Source organism: Halichoerus grypus, chromosome 8 (assembly GCF_964656455.1).
Source record: "Halichoerus grypus chromosome 8, mHalGry1.hap1.1, whole genome shotgun sequence".
NCBI classification, from domain to species: Eukaryota; Metazoa; Chordata; class Mammalia; order Carnivora; family Phocidae; genus Halichoerus; species Halichoerus grypus.
Genome location: NC_135719.1, coordinates 134,184,974 through 134,204,032, shown reverse-complemented (window position 1 = coordinate 134,204,032; position 19,059 = coordinate 134,184,974).

Sequence of the window (19,059 nt, the reverse complement as noted above, 5' to 3'; positions counted from 1 at the left end):
ATTTTAACCTCTCCTTTCCAAATATTTTGCATTTTTCCCATTTCAGTTTTGCCTTTTCCAATCACAGTAGTCTAAAATAATGTTTTCTTGCCCTAAAATTCTACAGCATTATCTATTACCATTGATATGTCAATTAACATCCAGTTATTCATACATTCATGCATTTACTTACTTTCATTTCATAGACTTTTATAAAATCCCCATTATATTTTTTATTCTAGTACTTCTTTTGTTGTATTGACTGATATTTTTAGATAAAAATGCCATTTAATTTTTTGTTTAACTGATTTATTTCATCACTCAAGGTTCTAAACTTCTTAAGGGTCAAGGCCCTTAAGGGTCATGCACTATGGACAATCATCATTGCATTTTTTTTTTTTTTGAAAATTTGATTTTGCCAGAGACCAAATATCCAATAGACATATTTGTTTATTGTTGCTGTTACTACAAATAACAAATTTTACACTGAATATTTGTACATTCTGGAAGAAGTCTAACAGTGGGTCCAAATGAAATGCAGCAAAGCATGCAGGTCAGGAACAGAGGTGTGTTTCTAGTCCAAGAGTTTGCAGAAAAGAACTAGTGTCTCATAACATGAAGAGATGAGAGCAAGATGTAGACAGGGATTTACAGGCTGGAATGCAGGAGTGAGGAGCACTTTTGTATGCTCAACTGAGCCAGAAGAGCAGTGATTTCTGACATAAGATGCTAGGGCATCCTCAAACACTGTGATAAGACTTTCCAATTTAGTTGCTATTGAGCTGTGTCTAGGAGGGCTCATGATCTATGATAAATTCCTTAGCCTCAGTTTCTTAAATTGTGGTTAGCATCAGAATCTCCTAGAATACTTGTTAAGCCTTTCAGCACACCAAATTTCGAGGAACATGTCTGCAATTGTTGGTTTGCTCTAATGGATTACCAGAATTGGGAAAGACCTGAGACAATGCAATCCAGCGATTTTTAAGAGGTACTGGGTGTTGTCATAAGACTGGAAACTCTACAAATAAATGGGGAGCCATCCTAGTAGATTTGGTCTAGGTTCTCAGGAGTGAATGGATTGTGTTAAGACTCAGAAGAGAAGCATCTTTGTAGAGATGGTAGCAAAAGGGAAAAATAGAAAACTGACTCTGAACAAGGTGATTAGAGGAGGGGTGCTTTCAGGTGTGTGAAGAAGATGCCCCCCCCCCCCCCCCCCCGCAAAGTCCCTAGTGAGTTATACTTATAATCCAGTCTGGCAAATGTTAGGTGGGCACGCATTATGAGACAATCCCCAGTCATGTTATAGACTATTTGAACAAAGAATCCATCCTTACAGCCAAAAACATGTATAACACAGAACTGGAAAGGATACAAAGAATACTTTTTGATAATGATAGAATCAGAATTTTGTAAAAAACAAAGCAGAACTTTTGATAGAGGTGAGCAAAGCCTCTCTATATGGTAATGAACTATTCACCACTCTGACTTGCCTCAGTGAGAGGGACCATTATCTACCTTAGGAGTGCTAGAAAGAACATTAGCATAACAGCACAATCTACCTCATGGGTGATACTCCTTCAGGTCACTTAGGAAAATAGGTTTTACTGATTTCTGAAAGTTGGCTCGATGTAATTTTTATGGGTAATTTTGAAGAAGAAATGGACATATATCCAGCCTAGTTCTCAGATGCCATAGGTGATAGATATTAGGTCACCATAAACCCACAAAAAGAACATTTTTCTGAATTCACGTGAATTGAAGAAAAGCCCTAAAATGAAAGCAGAAAAATAGGAGAGTTGGAGAATCAGAGAATGTTTCTTTGCAGAGGCTGGGGTTCTACCCAAAAAAGAACTAAGCCCCAAACAAACGCTTATAAATTTATACAGGATACAATTAAGGTAATTAAGGAATGGTACCACAACTTAATACAATTTTATTAGCATTGATAGCACAGTGCCTAACGCCATATGCTTTGCTTGGGGACTTTTTTTTTTTAACTTTAAGTGAATAAATAAAATGTAAAGAATATCTTTCAAATAAATGTATGAAAGATGTGTGATAGCACAATGCTTTCCTTTAAAATGACTATTTTGTGATGTGATAGACTTGAACATAAGCCCCATGTTAATTGGCACCAAGAACAGATACTTTGTCTTATTTGTCTCTTATATCCTCAGTACAAAATTAGTACTAGAAGCAGAAAAGTAAAACAATACATTGGGGGAGGTATGGTAAGATGATGGAGAAATGGGAGGAGTGAAAGGTGAAAGTTCAGAGTGTCCATGTCAGCTTCAGTCTTCATTCTTATCACCTGGAAAGCAGATGACCTTTAATACTGTGGCTGTGAGCCAATTGAAAACCTGAGTTACTCAAGCGTTCAATATTCCAATTCACCCAAAGAAAATCAAGAGTATGAGACAATTCATTTTATCCCATATTTTCTGTTTGTATGAAGACTGCTATAAGGTAATTCCCTCAGGATATTCTTCTTTAATGCCTAACCCTGATCTCTTGTGTTGTAATTGACACTCATACCCATGATTTCTGTCCTCAGTAGAGAGTAAAGACAGCTGGTTGCAATTTGCAGCACTAGGATGCTAACATAACCTTTGGCATAATTGGAGACCATTATTAGGCTGTCTTTCAGAATTCACTTTCCCAAGCTAAATAATTTGTGTTCTTTAGCCTTTCCTAACACTCTCATTTTTTAATCTGTGAACCACCCCATGATTCTCTGAATGTGTTCACACAAGGTATGATACAAGGCAGGACAGGAATAGGGCTATTTCCATATGAACCTTATAAGTCAAGTTCCCAGTTCAGCCAAGAGAGCAAAGCAGGCTCAACCACAAACTAGGAGTCTTAAGAAAGAGGAGCTAGGGGGCACCTGGGTGGCTCAGTTGGTTAAGCGACTGCCTTCCGCTCAGGTCGTGATCCCGGGGTCCTGGGATCGGGCTCTGCATCGGGCTTCCTGCTCGGCGGGAGGCCTGCTTCTCCCTCTCCCACTTCCCCTGCTTGTGTTCCCTCTCTCGCTGTCTCTCTCTCTGTGTCAATTAATTAAATAAATAAAATCTAAAAAAAAAAAAAAGAAAGAGGAGCCGGTATGGCAAACAGAGAAGCAATCACAGTAGTCTAAGGCCAGAGGGAATCAATTAGAGTGGTCTAAGGTCAGAGAGAACCAATCACAGTGGTGTAAGGTCAGAGGGAACCAATCAGAATGGTGTAAGGTCAGAGGGAACCGATCAGAGTGGTCTAAGGCCAGAGGGAACCAATTAGAGTGGGGTAAGATCAGAGAGAACCGATCAGAGTGGCGTAAAGTCAGGGGAACCAATCAGAGTGGCGTCAGGTCAGAGGGAACCAATCAGAGTGGCGTAAGGTCAGGGGAACCAATCAGAGTGGTGTAAAGTCAGGGGAACCAATCAGAGTGGCGTCAGGTCAGAGGGAACTAATCAGAGTGGCGTAAGGTCAGAGGGAATCGATCAGAGTGGCATAAGGTCAGAGGGAACTGATCAGAGTGGTCTAATGTCAGAGGGAACCAATTAGAGTGATGTAAGATCAGAACCGATCAGGTGGTGTAAGGCCAGGGGAACCAATCAGAGTGGCGTAAGGTCAGAGGGAACTGATCAGAATGGTGTAAGGTCAGAGAGAACCAATCACAGTAGTCTAAGGCCAGAGGGAACCAATCAGAGTGCTGAAAGTTTGCAGGGACCCAATCTGAGTGGCTTCAAGGTCAGAATCATGCTGCGGGGAAAGTCTGTGGTTTAAGCATGGTGAAGTCTGTACAGCAAATTACAGATTCCAAAGGGTAGGAAGATGTCACACAACAGTCCATGTACACTTGTTCAGGGCTGAGGAACACAGCCGAGTAGTCTGAATATCAAAGGAGCTAGATGTCCAGCCCAGGTGAGGTAGCCAAACTTGATTAACAAAAAGGCCAGAAAACAAGAGAAGCATTCTGAGCACTAAGAACACCCACAGAAGATGGAAATGCTGACACCGTGCTTCCCTTTGGGAGCTTCTTCCCACTTCCGTTGCAGGAGCCAGATTTTAAGACATTATGCACACTGTCCTTCCCCCTCACAATATAAAGTAAATAAGTTTGCACAAGTAGCTAGGGTAAGAAGTATGAAGAACAATGTCAACAGCTTTTAAAAAGCACAATAATCTATTAACAATCATTATTGAGTATGCTTTGAACAAATATCTAGTGCATGTCTGCCATGCACCAAATGCTAAAGCATTATTTCAGTTCTGGACTATCTCCCCAAATTAAGTCCTCCATTCATTTTTTCGATGAGAGCACTAAATAGGTATTTTCATGGCAGAATATGAAGGAAATTAGAGGGAAATATAGGTGTCGTCCTTAAGATAGTTTTTCATTTACTTCTCAAATATTGTTGATTACTTTTACAGTCTATTATTAAATAAAACTTAGTATCTGAACTCAAGGAACTTACAATAGGAAAGGAGTTTGCAATTAAAGTGAGCTAGTAAAACTCTGCAATGCACAGAGGAATAATATACAAGTCTTAAATAAAAGTTAATTAATGAATCCTCAACCTCTTTTAGGCTAAATATACACATGGAGATTTTACATGGCCAAACTGAGGACATTTTTAAAAACTTTTTGATTAACACTGTACCACTTAAAATGTTCTTTTACATTATTTCTCAGAAAACCTTCTGAGGCTTAGGTTTAGATAAGATAAAAGGAATGAGTTCCGTGAATGAGAGACATGAGGTAAAGCTGGGTTTTGATAGTTCACATATGGCCTCTGTATTTTACATTTTTGCTTTAATTTTTAAAATTAAGCTATTTCTCAGATTAGCAGTGAAATGAGGCAATTTTAGACCTTAATTTTTGTAATTTTTTGTAATTTTTTTATTTTTTTTTTAAAGATTTTATTTATTTATTTGACAGAGAGAGACACAGCGAGAGAGGGAACACAAGCAGGGGGAGTGGGAGAGGGAGAAGCAGGCTTCCCGCCGAGCAGGGAGCCCGATGCGGGGCTCGATCCCAGGACCCTGGGATCATGACCTGAGCCGAAGGCAGACGCTTAACGACTGAGCCACCCAGGCGCCCCTAATTTTTGTAATTTTAAAATCAGTTAATCAAGTATGTCACCAAAATTTTATAGGATAAAATATGGTTGTTTACTTGCATCTTTCTTCTCTTCAACAATGCTCACGAGACCAGTATGTTAATAGTGACCTTTTAAAATAAAAGTGTTTAAAATAGCACAGATGAAGAAGATGAACAGTAGGGAGGGGGAGAAAATAGAAATAAAAACACGGAGTGTGAATAACAGGCTAAATAGCTTGAAATTTTAAATGTTAATTGTAAGACCAGACTAAAATTTTTGGTTTAATTTCACTCGGTTTGGGACCCTTTTCAAATAAATAATCAAAAGTATATTAATAGCATATGAATTTTAAATTGTCAGAGGCGACCATCCTTCCTAGGGAAAAACAAAATTCAGTGTAATAGTGTCTGTATCTCACCCAATCCAGGAAAGTTCAGAAATATGGATGTCAAGGGAAAGTTTCCTATTTTCGTTTGAGTGACAGAATCAGATATCAACATTGTCATACAAACAGCCAGGTCTGGGATTAATTCCTTAGCCGACATGAACAGACATAAAAGACTTTTCAGAAAAGCCGTGCTTTACTCCTCTCCCTGTGGTGCTGGTCTTTAAAACAAACAAACCAACGAAAAAGAAGGAGGAGAAGGCATTTTCAAGCAGATGAAACTAAACCAATAAAAGCCTACAAAGATTCATTTTAAAAGGGAAATGGGTAAACTATTCAGTAATAATATCTGTCTTCTCCATGGCTAAGATTTTCTTTAGGTCGTAAGTACTCAGTGGTAATTCCCTTGTTTAAAAGTAAGCAATTCAAGCTTATTAAAGGGCACTGTTTTATATCAAAGAAAATGTATTAGGCTTAGGTCTCATGGTCCAGTGTCCTCTACGAATTGTGGTTGTAACAATTGACCTATATTAATTTTTTAGCTAGCCAAACTCTTTCCAGTGTCAACATACAAAGTTACAAATTTCTTGAACAAAATTTAATACATGGACTGAAAAGCGTCACTTCTCTACACACTCCCACATCCCCTGAGAAGTTGCCACAACCCCATGCCTACCCCCAGTCCCGACCCCATCCTGGAACAGGGTGTTTGCTGCTTTGAAAGATTTCATTCCTCTTTAACGTAATTATTCTACCCTTTAAATTGTTTTTGTGTGTGTGTGCATGAATTCAGTTGCCACTTTTTTTCCTTGAGAAATATATATAAACACTTATGTGTGGGTGTATATATATACACATATACACATATATATACATACAAATTATTTAACTATATAATTATGTAACTAGAGAATGCCTGTCTTGACTAATATCCTTCCAGAAAAGGCATCTGGACCCTGACAGTTGCTACTCTAATCTCATAATTTAATGTAAAAATCCATTCCCAAGTTCTATTCAGGTCCCCCCTCAAAAAAATAAAAATCAGACATTAAATTTTCAGACAAAGGTATACTCAATGTTTTAAACACTGTTACGAATCATAGACTTCATTGAAATGCCAAGGTGAGGGAACAACAACAACAACAACAACAACAAATGTACCAGTGAGTAAAGTATGACCTAATGTTTGATTACATTTGAATTTTCAGATAGATGCCATGTCCCAAATTATACAGATATTTTTAGGAGAGGCCTACTAATAAATAAAATCTTTGATGTAGGATGATTCAATTGAATTTTAAGGCTTTCCTTTGTGATAATGTGATCACCATTTTACTTATTAGACTCTGACACAGGCCAAATTCTGTAATTAAGAGAAATGATTATGGAGTCAAAGTCATCTGGGCTCAAACCCTGGATCCATCAACTTAGTAGCTCTGTGACTGGGGTCAATTACTTAACCTCTCTGTGCCTCTTCACATGTTCCACACAGATAACTGTAGTTCCCACCATTATAAGCTTGTTATAAAAATTAAATAAACCAGGATGTGTGAAATGATTAGAAATGTGTCTATTACACAGTGTTGTATAAATGTCTGCTGTTATTATTGCTATATTATTGACATATAAAGTCATAAATCTAAATATGTAAATATTAAAAAACATTTCTAAATCCTAGTTCAGAATTTTAACTTAGAATAGGGAGAGTGAAATAAACCTTAACAAATAGAAAAACAAAGGTAAAGGACACAAAAAGAATATTATTAGAAGTAGTATTTATTAGTTATATCAAATAATAAATGGCTGTTGCAATAAAAAAAGGTCCCATTTTATTAAAGCAATAAATGTCTTGAATAATTTTGTGGCAGTAAGGCAAATCATATTTGTGAGTGATTTGAAATAATGATAACAATATTTGTAATATTTGCCCACTTCTCCTGTGCCAGGTGTTGGTGATGAGATTTCTTTTTCAGGTATTTGTATCTCCTTGACTATTGAAAAGACCCTTGTTTTGGAAGGAAGAAAGGAAGGAAAGAAGGAGGGAAGGAAGGAAGGAAGGGAGGGAGGGAGGGAGGAAGGAAGGAAAGAATGGAGGGAGTGAGGGAGGGAGGAAGAAAGGGAGGGAGGGAGGGAGGAAGAAAAGAAGGAAAGAAAGAAAAAAAAAAGAAAAGACCTTTATTTCTTCCAGATCTCAATGACCACATTGACAACAGAATCACGTTTGTGCCAAGGCATTGTGGTTTTGGACAATAATTATACGATGACTCTGTGTAATAATGACTAGCCATAACATGTGTGCAGATGCATGATGAAGATCTATGGGCATTCTCAGGCAGTCATCAACTTGTATAACCATGGTGCCCTGATGATCATTCTCAGTCATCACCTCTTCCTGTCATTACAAACCTCAGCAATACCAGGAAGCTTATTTCAACCACCATGTTTTGTTTTTTTTTCTAAAGATTTTATTTATTTATTTGACAGAGAGAGAGACAGTGAGAGAGGGAACACAAACAGGGGAGAGTAGCAGAGGCAGAGGGAGAAGCAGGCTTCCCGCTGAGCAGGGAGCCCGATGCGGGGCTCGATCCCAGGACCCTGGGATCATGACCAGAGCCGAAGGCAGATGCTTAGTGACTGAGTCACCCAGGCGCCCCCCCCTTTTTTTTTTTTTTGATTTATTTATTTTAGAGAGAGAGAGAACAAGTGCAATTGAGGGGAGGGACAGAGGGAGAGGGAAAGAATTCTCAAGCAAACTCCCCACCCACTGAGCATAGAGCCCAACTTGGGGCTCAATCCCAGCACCCCTGGTTCACAACCGAGCCGACATCAAGAGTTGGACACTCAGTCGCCAGAGCCACCCAGGCAACCCTCAGCCACCATGTTTGTTAATTTGCTTTAGTGTTCATTGGAGAGGTCAATTTATTAAAAAAAAAAAAATGTCATGTACATACATGATTTTTATATTACCTGTAAGATAGTTCTTGGACTTTCTTATTTCTGAATTTCTTATATGGAGTACAATTTCTCAGTTATTAATACCATTTCATTGATGCTACTCTCACCAGAGCTCAGGGGTATTGTAGCGTCACCTAGGGATAAGGTAAACAGTACATATGGTTGGGACTACTTGTGTCTATTTTAATTCAATCTGACTTTACTAAAGTGAGCTTACATTTATTTGGACAAAAACATCTTTCCATAAACAAATCTGATTATGTTATTCTCCTGCTTACAATTCTGGGCTAAATTATGCTCCAGTAACAAATAAGTTCCTCAATTTCTGTGACTGGACAAGCAAAATACAGATTGATTTATCACTAATGTCACAGTCTAACATGGGTCAGAGAGTTGTGCTCTGTATCTCACCTGCTCCAAGCAGTGACTCAGGGACCCAGATTGTTTCCATTTAGCAATTCCACCTCCAAAGCCCTTTGCTTCCAGCTATATGGTTGGAGGAGGTACACTTGGTCTTAAGTGCCTCAGACTAGAGTGATATTACTTTGGCATTCCATTTGTGAGAATTAGTGGCATGATTCTACTTTATCTACATGCAATACAGAAAATTGCAAGCATATTTTGATAATCTTTAATGGTTTCTGCCGTCTTCTCAATATTAAAAAGTAAAATTCAAGTTCTTTTGTTGGGCATATGAAACAGTTTGTGATCTAGCACTGATGATCTCTTACTGATTCAACTCTTCATTTCCCCCAATTCAAGCTATGCCGCAGACACATGGAGTGTTCTATGTTCTTAATACTGTGATGCAGGTTGCTTGTGTTTTCCTTATTCATTTTCTGTGATAAGGGATATATTTCAGAGGAGGAATACGTTGGAGAGGACTGTGGGTGCCAACAGCTTGTGTCCGTGCCGACTAAGCCATGGGGAGAAGCTACAATTGGAATTGATTTCCACTTCAGTTGAGCAATTGGAATACGTAGCTGTTCTCGTTCTGTGCTAATTATCAAATTTTTATCCCTCAGATCAAAATTAACCTTTCCTTTCCTGCTCTGTGATAATGGGATGGATGCTTTACATGTATAGTCTTTGTAAGGAGCACAAGGTAAACCTTACAGTAGAGGTGCTGATGGAACACTGTAGATTCCCATCCGGGTTCTGGTGCTCTCCTCTTTGTTTTTTTTTTCCTTGCTTCTACTGTACTCTTGCCAGAGGTCCTCCGCTCTAGAGCCCGCAATCTCTCAAATAGCTTGCAGCTGGGGTTCCAGCCTGATGATTGCCTGGGTAGTCCTCCCAGATCACACAGTCACACCAGGCCTTGCAACACCCTGCTGGTGAGAAGACTTCCAACACCCCCGGTCCTCCTTTATGCACAACTGTGGGCCTCAGCCCGCCCGCACCCCGGAAGGATGTTTCCTACTTGCTCATTGGTTTGACTAGTTCTGGCCTCCAGAACTTCTTCACCATCCACTGCAATTGCAAGCCCACCTTCTGCGATAAGATCTGAATCTCAGCCTCCACCCTGTCTTTTGCTTTCCAAGTTGTTCCTCACTTGAGTATTCTACTTGAGCCCTCAAGTATCCCTCCGAGTTGTCTTTTTTCCCTTTATAATTTTATGCCACTGTTACAGTTAATAGTTCTTTATATTCAGCTCTTCCTGTTCAAATTGCTATGTGGTTTCTCTCTCCTGATTGGATCATGACTAATACAATAACTGCACCCAGTTAAATTGGGCCTGAAATTTGGATCCCTTGTTGAATAAAGCCCTTTTTTTCCCCCCTAAAGATTTCATTAATTTATTTGACAGAGAGAGACACAGCAAGAGAAGGAACACAAGCAAGGGGAGCGGGAGAGGGAGGAGGAGAAGCAGGCTTCTGGCCAAGCACGGAGCCCAATTTGAGGCTCTATCCCAGGACCCCGGGATCAGGACTTGAGCTAAAGGCAGCCGCTTAATGCTTAATGACCGACTGAGCCACCCGGGAACCCCGCCCTTCTGAAAGATTCTACAGCATTGAAACAAAATGTTATTTTGTATATAAAGGGGTGTCTGATCACATGCCAAACCATGCAATTAAATGAAGGAGTATCTCAAATAAATCAGCATTTTCACAGCTGGGAAAGATTGGTATGATCAATTCATACACTGAAATGGACCATCACTCAGGCATGGAATAGCTAGTTGTCTAAAGCTTCTACCTGATTTTCAACAGAAGCCCTTGAACTTTAACAGATATGTAATTTAATTAAAAAAACAAGTATAAGTACACATTTTAACAAAAAGGAAACAGAAAAAAACACACTAACATTCTTCTAAGTGCCTTAAAATCATACACTGAATCTTAAAAGTGTTAAGATGTTATGATCACAAGCAAGAGATTGGAAAGTGGGGTGTGATCATTAGGATGCATACAACTGGAGATGTCCAAAGTGGTTTTTGGTGTGTGAATATGATGAAAGTGTACACTCAGATGTCCACTGTGATCCTGAATAAGCAGTGGAAAGTGATTGGGCAAATGTATGCTATAGTCCAATATTGAGAAATGAAAAGCAAAAACATACATTTAATGATATTTACTCCTAGCAAATTGTGAATTTACTACTGTATGCTGTTGTTATTATTGGTAACTTAAAGGTAAGGAAATATGATTTTTTTGTTTTTTTTAATATGATTTTTGAAATGAGACATGCTCTTTTTTATCTGTGGGTTTTAACATTTATTAGTTCCACCTGCAGATGCTGTTTTCCCCTCCCCCATCAGAAGCTTCTGCTGCAATAATTAAAAACAAAACAAAACAAAACAAAAACTCCATTGATCACTCCTTTTCCTCCTCCTGCTAATCTTTTTTTTTAAATTTTTTTATTATGTTAATCCCCATACATCATTAGTTTTAGATGTAGTGTTCCTTGATTCATTGTTTGTGCATAACACCCAGTGCTCCATGCAGAACGTGCCCTCTTTAATACCCATCACCAGGCTAACCCATCCTCCCAACCCCCTCCCCTCTAGAACCCTCAGTTTGTTTTTCAGAGTCCATCGTCTCTCATGGTTCGTCTACCCCTCCGACTTCCCCCCTTCATTCTTCCCCTCCCGCTATCTTCTTTTTTTTTTTCTTAACATATATTGCATTATTTGTTTCAGAGGTACAGATCTGAGATTCAACAGTCTTGCAAAATTCACAGCACTTACCAGAGCACATATCCTCCCCAGTGTCTATCACCCAGTCAACCCATCCCTCCCACCCCACCCCCCACTCCAACAACCCTCAGTTTGTTTCCTGAGAATAAGAATTCCTCATATCACTGAGGTCATATGATACATGTCTTTCTGTTTGACTTATTTCGCTCAGCATAATACCCTCCAGTTCCATCCACGTCATTGCAAATGGCAAGATCTCATTCCTTCTGATGGCTGCATAATATTCCATTGTATATATATACCCCATCTTCTTTATCCATTCATCTGTCAATGGACATCTTGGCTCTTTCCACAGTTTGGCTATTGTGGACATTGCTGCTATAAACTTCGGGGTGCACATACCCTTTCGGATCCCTACTTTTGTATCTTTGGGGTAAATACCCAGTAGTGCAATTGCTGGATCATATGGTAGCTCTATTTTCAACTTTTTGAGGAACCTCCATACTGTTTTCCAGAGTGGCTGCACCAACTTGCATTCCCACCAACAGTGTAGGAGGGTTCCCCTTTCTCCGCATCCCCGCCATCATCTGTCATTTCCTGACTTGTTAATTTTAGCCATTCTGACTGGTGTGAGGTGGTATCTCATTGAGGTTTTGATTTGGATTTCCCTGATGCCGAGTGATGTTGAGCACTTTTTCGTGTGTCTGTTGGCCATTTGGATGTCTTCTTTGGAAAAATGTCTGTTCATGTCTTCTGCCCATTTCTTGATTGGATTCTTTGTTCTTTGGATGTTGAGTTTGATAAGTTCTTTATAGATTTTGGATACTAGCCCTTTATCTGATAGGTCATTTGCAAGTATCTTCTCCCATTCTGTTGGTTGTCTTTTGGTTTTGTTGACTGTTTCCTTTGCTTTGCAAAAGCTTTTTATGTTGATGAAGTCCCAATAGTTCATTTCTGCCCTTGCTTCCCTTGCCTTTGGCGATGTTTCTAGGAAGAAGTTGCTGCGGCTGAGGTCCAAGAGGTTGCTGCCTGTGTTCTCCTTTAGGATTTTGATGGACTCCTCTCTCACATTTAGGTCTTTCAACCATTTTGAGTCTATTTTTGTGTGTGGTGTAAGGAAATGGTCCAGTTTCATTCTTCTGCGTGTGGCTGTCCAATTTTCCCAACACCGTTTGTTGAAGAGACTGTCTTTTTTCCATTGGACATTCTTTCCTGCTTTGTCAAAGATGAGTTGACCATAGAGTTGAGGGTCCACTTCTGGGCTCTCTATTCTGTTCCATTGATCTATGTGTCTGTTTTTGTGCCAGTACCATACTGTCTTGATGATGACAGCTTTGTAATAGAGCTTGAAGTCTGGAATTGTGATGTCGCCAGCTTTGCTTTTCTTTTTCAACATTCCTCTGGCTATTCGGGGTCTTTTCTGGTTCCATACAAATTTTAGGATTATTTGTTCCATTTCTTTGAAAAAAGTGGATGGTATTTTGATTGGGATTGCATTGAATGTGTAGATTGCTCTAGGTAGCATTGACATCTTCACAATATTTGTTCTTCCAATCCATGAGCATGGAACGTTTTTCCATTTCTTTGTGTCTTCCTCAATTTCTTTCATGAGTATTTTATAGTTTTCTGAGTACAGATCCTTTGCCTCTTTGGTTAGACTTATTCCTAGGTATCTTATGGTTTTGGGTGCAATTGTAAATGGGATCGACTCCTTAATTTCTCTTTCTTCTGTCTTGTTGTTGGTGTATAGGAATGCCACTGACTTCTGTGCATTGATTTTCTATCCTGCCACTTTACTGAATTCCTGTATGAGTTCTAGCAGTTTTGGGGTGGAGTCTTTTGGGTTTTCCACATAAAGTATCATATCATCTGCAAAGAGTGAGAGTTTGACTTCTTCTTTGACAATTTGGATGCCTTTGATTTCTTTTTGTTGTCTGATTGCTGTGGCTAGGACTTCTAATACTAAGTTGAATAGCAGTGGTGATAGTGGACATCCCTGCCGCCTTCCTGACCTTAGGGGGAAAGCTCTCAGGTTTTCCCCATTGAGAATGATATTCGCTGTAGGTTTTTCATAGATGGCTTTTATGATATTATGGTATGTACCCTCTATGCCTATACTCTGAAGAGTTTTGATCAAGAAAGGATGCTGTACTTTGTCAAATGCTTTTTCTGCATCTATTGAGAGGATCATATGATTCCTGTTCTTTCTTTTGTAAATGTATTGTATTATGTTGATTGATTTGCGGATGTTGAACCAACCTTGCAGCCCAGGGATAAATCCCACTTGGTCGTGGTGAATAATCCTTTTAATGTACTGTTGGATCCTATTGGCTAGTATTTTGGTGAGAATTTTTGCATCCATGTTCATCAGGGATATTGGTCTGTAATTCTCCATTTTGATGGGGTCTTTGTCTGGTTTTGGGATCAAGGTAATGGTGGCCTCATAAAATGAGTTTGGAAGTTTTCCTTCCATTTCTATTCTTTGGAACAGTTTCAGAAGAATAGGTATTAAGTATTCTTTAAATGTTTGGTAGAATTCCCCTGGGAAGCCATCTGGCCCTGGGCTTTTGTTTGTTGGGAGATTTTTGATGACTGCTTCAATTTCCCTAGTGGTTATAGGTCTGTTCAGGTTTTCTATTTCTTCCTGGTTCAGTTTTGGTAGTTGATACATCTCTAGGAATGCATCCATTTCTTCCAGGTTATCTAATTTGCTGGCATAGAGTTGCTCAAAATATGTTCTTATAATTGTTTGTATTTCTTTGGTGTTGGTTGTGATCTCTCCTCTTTCATTCATGATTTTGTTGATTTGGGTCATTTCTCTTTTCTTTTTGATGAGTCTGGCCAGGGGCTTATCAATCTTGTTAATTCTTTCAAAGAACCAGCTCCTAGTTTCGTTGATCTGTTCTACTGTTCTTTTGGTTTCTATTTCATTGATTTCTGCTCTGATCTTTATTATTTCTCTTCTCCTGCTGGGTTTAGGCTTTATTTGCTGTTCTTTCTCCAGCTCCTTTAGGTGTAGGGTTAGATTGTGTACTTGAGACCTTTCTTGTTTCTTGAGAAAAGCTTGTATTGCTATATACTTTCCTCTTAGGACTGCCCTTGCTGCATCCCAAAGATTTTGAATAGTTGTGTTTTCATTTTCATTGGTTTCCATGAATTTTTTAAATTCTTCTTTAATTTCCTGGTTGACCCATTCATTCTTTAGTAGGATGCTCTTTAGCCTCCATGTATTTGAGTTCTTTCCGACTTTCCTCTTGTGACTGAGTTCTAGTTTCAAAGCATTGTGGTCTGAAAATAGGCAGGGAATGATCCCAATCTTTTGGTACCGGTTAAGACCTGATTTATGACCTAGGATGTGATCGATTCTGGAGAATGTTCCATGAGCACTGGAGAAGAATGTGTATTCTGTTGCTTTGGGATGGAATGTTCTGAATATGTCTGTGAAGTCCATTTGGTCCAGTGTGTCATTTAAAGTCTTTATTTCCTTGTTGATCTTTTGCTTAGACGATCTGTCCATTTCAGTGAGGGGGGTGTTAAAGTCCCCCATTATTATTGTATTGTTGTCGATGTGTTTCTTTGCTTTCGTTATTAATTGGCTTATATAACTGGCTGCTCCCATGTTAGGGGCATAGATATTTACAATTGTTAGATCTTCTTGTTGGATAGACCCTTTAAGTAGGATATAGTGTCCTTCCTCATCTCTTATTACAGTCTTTGGTTTAAAATCTAATTTGTCTGATATAAGGATTGCCACCCCAGCTTTCTTTTGGTGTCCATTAGCATGGCAAATGGTTTTCCACCCCCTCCCTTTCAATCTGGGGGTGTCTTTGGGTCTAAAATGAGTCTCTTGCAGACAGCATATCGATGGGTCTTGTTTTTTAATCCAATCTGATAGCCTGTGTCTTTTGATTGGGGCATTTAGCCCATTTACATTCAGGGTAACTATTGAAAGACATGAATTTAGTGCCATTGTATTGCCTGTAAGGTGACTGTTACTGTATATTGTCTGTGTTCCTTTCTGGTCTATGTTGCTTTTAGGGTCTCTCTTTGCTTAGAGGACCCCTTTCAAGATTTCTTGTAGGGCTGGTTTCGTGTTTGCAAATTCCTTTAGTTTTTGTTTGTCCTGGAAGCTCTTTATCTCTCCTTCTATTTTCAATGACAGCCTAGCTGGATATAGTATTCTTGGCTGCATATTTTTCTCATTTAGTGCTCTGACTATATCCTGACAGTCCTTTCTGGCCTGCCAGGTCTCTGTGGATAGGTCTGTTGTCAATCTAATGTTTCTACCATTGTAGGTTACATATCTCTTCTCCCGAGCTGCTTTCAGGATTTTCTCTTTGTCTCTGAGACTCGTAAGTTTTACTATTAGATGTCAGGGTGTTGACCTATTTTTATTGATTTTGAGAGGGGTTCTCTGTGCTTCCTGGATTTTTTTTTTTTTTTTTAATTTTGTTTATTTGACAGAGAGAGATACACAGTGAGAGAGAGAACACAAGCAGGGGGAGTGGGAGAGGGAGAAGCAGGCTTCCCGCAGAGCAGGGAGCCCGATGCGGGGCTCGATCCCAGGACTCCGGGATCATGACCTGAGCCGAAGGCAGACACTTAACGACCTAGCCACCCAGGCGCCACCGTGTGCTTCCTGGATTTTGATGTCTGTTTCCTTTCCCATATTAGGGAAGTTCTCTGCTATAATTTGCTCCATTATACCTTCTGCCCCTCTCTCTCTTTCTTCGTCTTCTGGGATCCCAATTATTCTAATGTTGTTTCGTCTTATGGTATCGCTTATCTCTCGAATTCTGCCCTCGTGATCCAGTAGTTGTTTATGTCTCTTTTTCTCAGCTTCTTTATTTTCCATCATTTGGTCTTCTATATCACTGATTCTCTCTTCTGCCTCATTTATCCTAGCAGTTAGTGCCCCCATTTTTGATTGCACCTCATTAATAGCCCTTTTGATTTCGACTTGGTTAGATTTTAGTTCTTTTACTTCTCCAGAAAGGGTTTCTCTAATAACTTCCATGCTTTTTTCAAGCCCAGCTAGTATCTTTAAAGTGATGATTCTGAACTCTAGATCTGACATCGTACTAATGTCCATATTCAGTAGGTCCATGGCAGTCGGTACTACCTCTTGTTCTTTTTGTTGAGGTGATTTTTTCCGTCTTGTCATTTTGTCCAGAGGAGAATAGATTAGTGAGAGAACAAAATGCTAACAGGGTAACAACGTCCCCAGAAAATATACTCTAAACAAATCAGAAAAAACCTGAAGCAGTAGGAAAAGAAAGGGAAAGGGAGGAAAAGAAAAAGAAAAAAAAAGAAAAAGAAAAAGAAAAAGATGAAAACAAAGAAAAACAGAAGAAAAAAAACGGAATATGATCAAATATGCTCAGGCTGGTATATAGATCAGTGCCACACACTAGATTTTGGGTGTGTTTTGGTCTGTTAGAAGAAAGTGCTCCCAAAATTTTAAAGAAAGAAAAACTTACATATGTACAAAAATAAGGGTTGATATGATGAAGGGATGGAATATAACTGTAAAGATGGAAATTATAAGAAAATTTATAAAAGGAAGTGATAAGAGGTTGTTTGAAAAAAGAAAGAAGAGGATTTTAAAAAAAAAGAAAAAAAAAGGCAGAGAATATGATCAGGCAGGGGAGTAGAAAAAAACATACACTAGAGATTTAGGGTATATTTTGATCTGTTAGAAGAAACTATCTCAAAATTTTAAAGAGAGAACAACTTATATATATATGCCAAAAATACGGGTAACTACTATGAAGGGATAGAATATGACTCTAAAAATGAAAAATAAAAAGGTTTTTTTAAAAAAGGGATTGATAAGATGTTGTTTGTAAAAAGGAAAAAGAAAAATTCAAAAAAAAAAAAAACAGTTAATTTTTCTGTGAAAGACTAAAGAATCATGGCAAAAAAGCCATGGATTCTATGTGCAGTATTCCCCTAGCGCTGGAGTTCTGCCGTTCTCATTGATTGGTAAACTTGGTCTTGGCTGGCTGTTCTCGCTGATTCTGGGGGAGGGGCCTGTTGCCGTGGTTCCCAAATGTCTTTGCTGGAGGCGCAATTGCCCCGCGCTTGCCTGGTCCCGGCTAAGTAATCTGCTGGGGTTTGCTCTCGGGAGCTTTTGTTCCCTGCAAGCTTTCTGTACAGCTTTGGAGGCCGAGAGTGAAAATGGCATCTTCCCAATCTCCGCCCTGTAGAAGCCGAGACCTCAGGGCCCCGCTCCTCAGTGAGCCCCCAGAGAAAAGCAGTCACTCACTCCTGTCTCCCCGGTCTCCGGCCTCACTCCATCCTCACCCGGCCTGTGACCGCGCGTTTCTATCTCTGACACCCGACCCCGTCTGGAGTCTCCAAACCCAGCAGATCCCTGCGGTGCGCTCCTGCGCCGCTCCTCCTAGGGGAAGAAGGTGAGTCTCCCCAGATCTGCCGCTTGTTTGGTCCCTGCTGGAGGAGCAGTGGCCCGACTGTGCCGCGGATCACGGTTTATGGCAACCCCGAGCTGAGAGCCCGCGCCTCGGCTCCGTCTCTGCAGCCGGCTTCCCAGCTCCGATCCCTGGGAGCTCTGCTGCACTCAGGCATCCCCGGTCTTTCTGTGACCCCGAGGGTCCTGAGACCACACTATCCCGCGAGGGTTCCACCCCCTGCTTAGCCACTGGAGTGACGTCCCTCAGCGGAGCCGACTTCTAAAAGTTCCGATTTTGTGCTCCGCGGCTCTATCACTTTCCAGAAGCAGCTGACGGAGGCCCCTCCCCCGCCGTCTATCCTCCCAAATATCGCCTCGGATTCACTTCTCTGCATGTCCTACCTTCCAGAAAGTGGTCGCTTTTCTGTTCAGAGAGTTGTTGCTATTCTTTTCTTTGATGTCCTGTTGAGTTCGTAGGTGTTTAGAATGGTTTGATCCTTATCCAGCTGAATTCCTGAGACCAGATGAAATCCAGGTCTCCTACTCCTCCGCCATCTTGCTCCACCCTCCTGCTAATCTTTAATGATTCAATTAAGTCACTACCTCCTTTGCAAAATCTGTGCCTGACCCACCTCTTTCCAACCTCTCCACTCCCTTCCTGTTTCCCCCACCCTCACCCCCACCACTCCACAGGCCTAGCTACAAACTCACACCAACGAAGTAGAGTAGCTTTTTAGCCTGTTGCTCACACAGGGCCATGCTCATTGTCATTTACCATTTGTTGCCTCCCATTATTTTAATCAATTTACTTTTCTGTCTCATCCATTCATTGTGAGCTTTACAAGGGCACATATTTTGCATCAATTATCTTTGGGTTGAAGAACATGGAACAGAGCTGGCACATAAGAACTCAATGAATGTTTGTTGCATTGAATGAATGTTGCAGTATTTCAGACACCAAACAAGATGCTGAAGGTAAAACAGGAAAAATCCTTCATTAAATAATCCTCATGGAGTTTACACTCTAAATGGGGGATCTTCTGGTAATTATCTGTTCATGCATCTGTGATAAAATTGTTTAGAATGCTTTGGTAATTATGGCTAATCC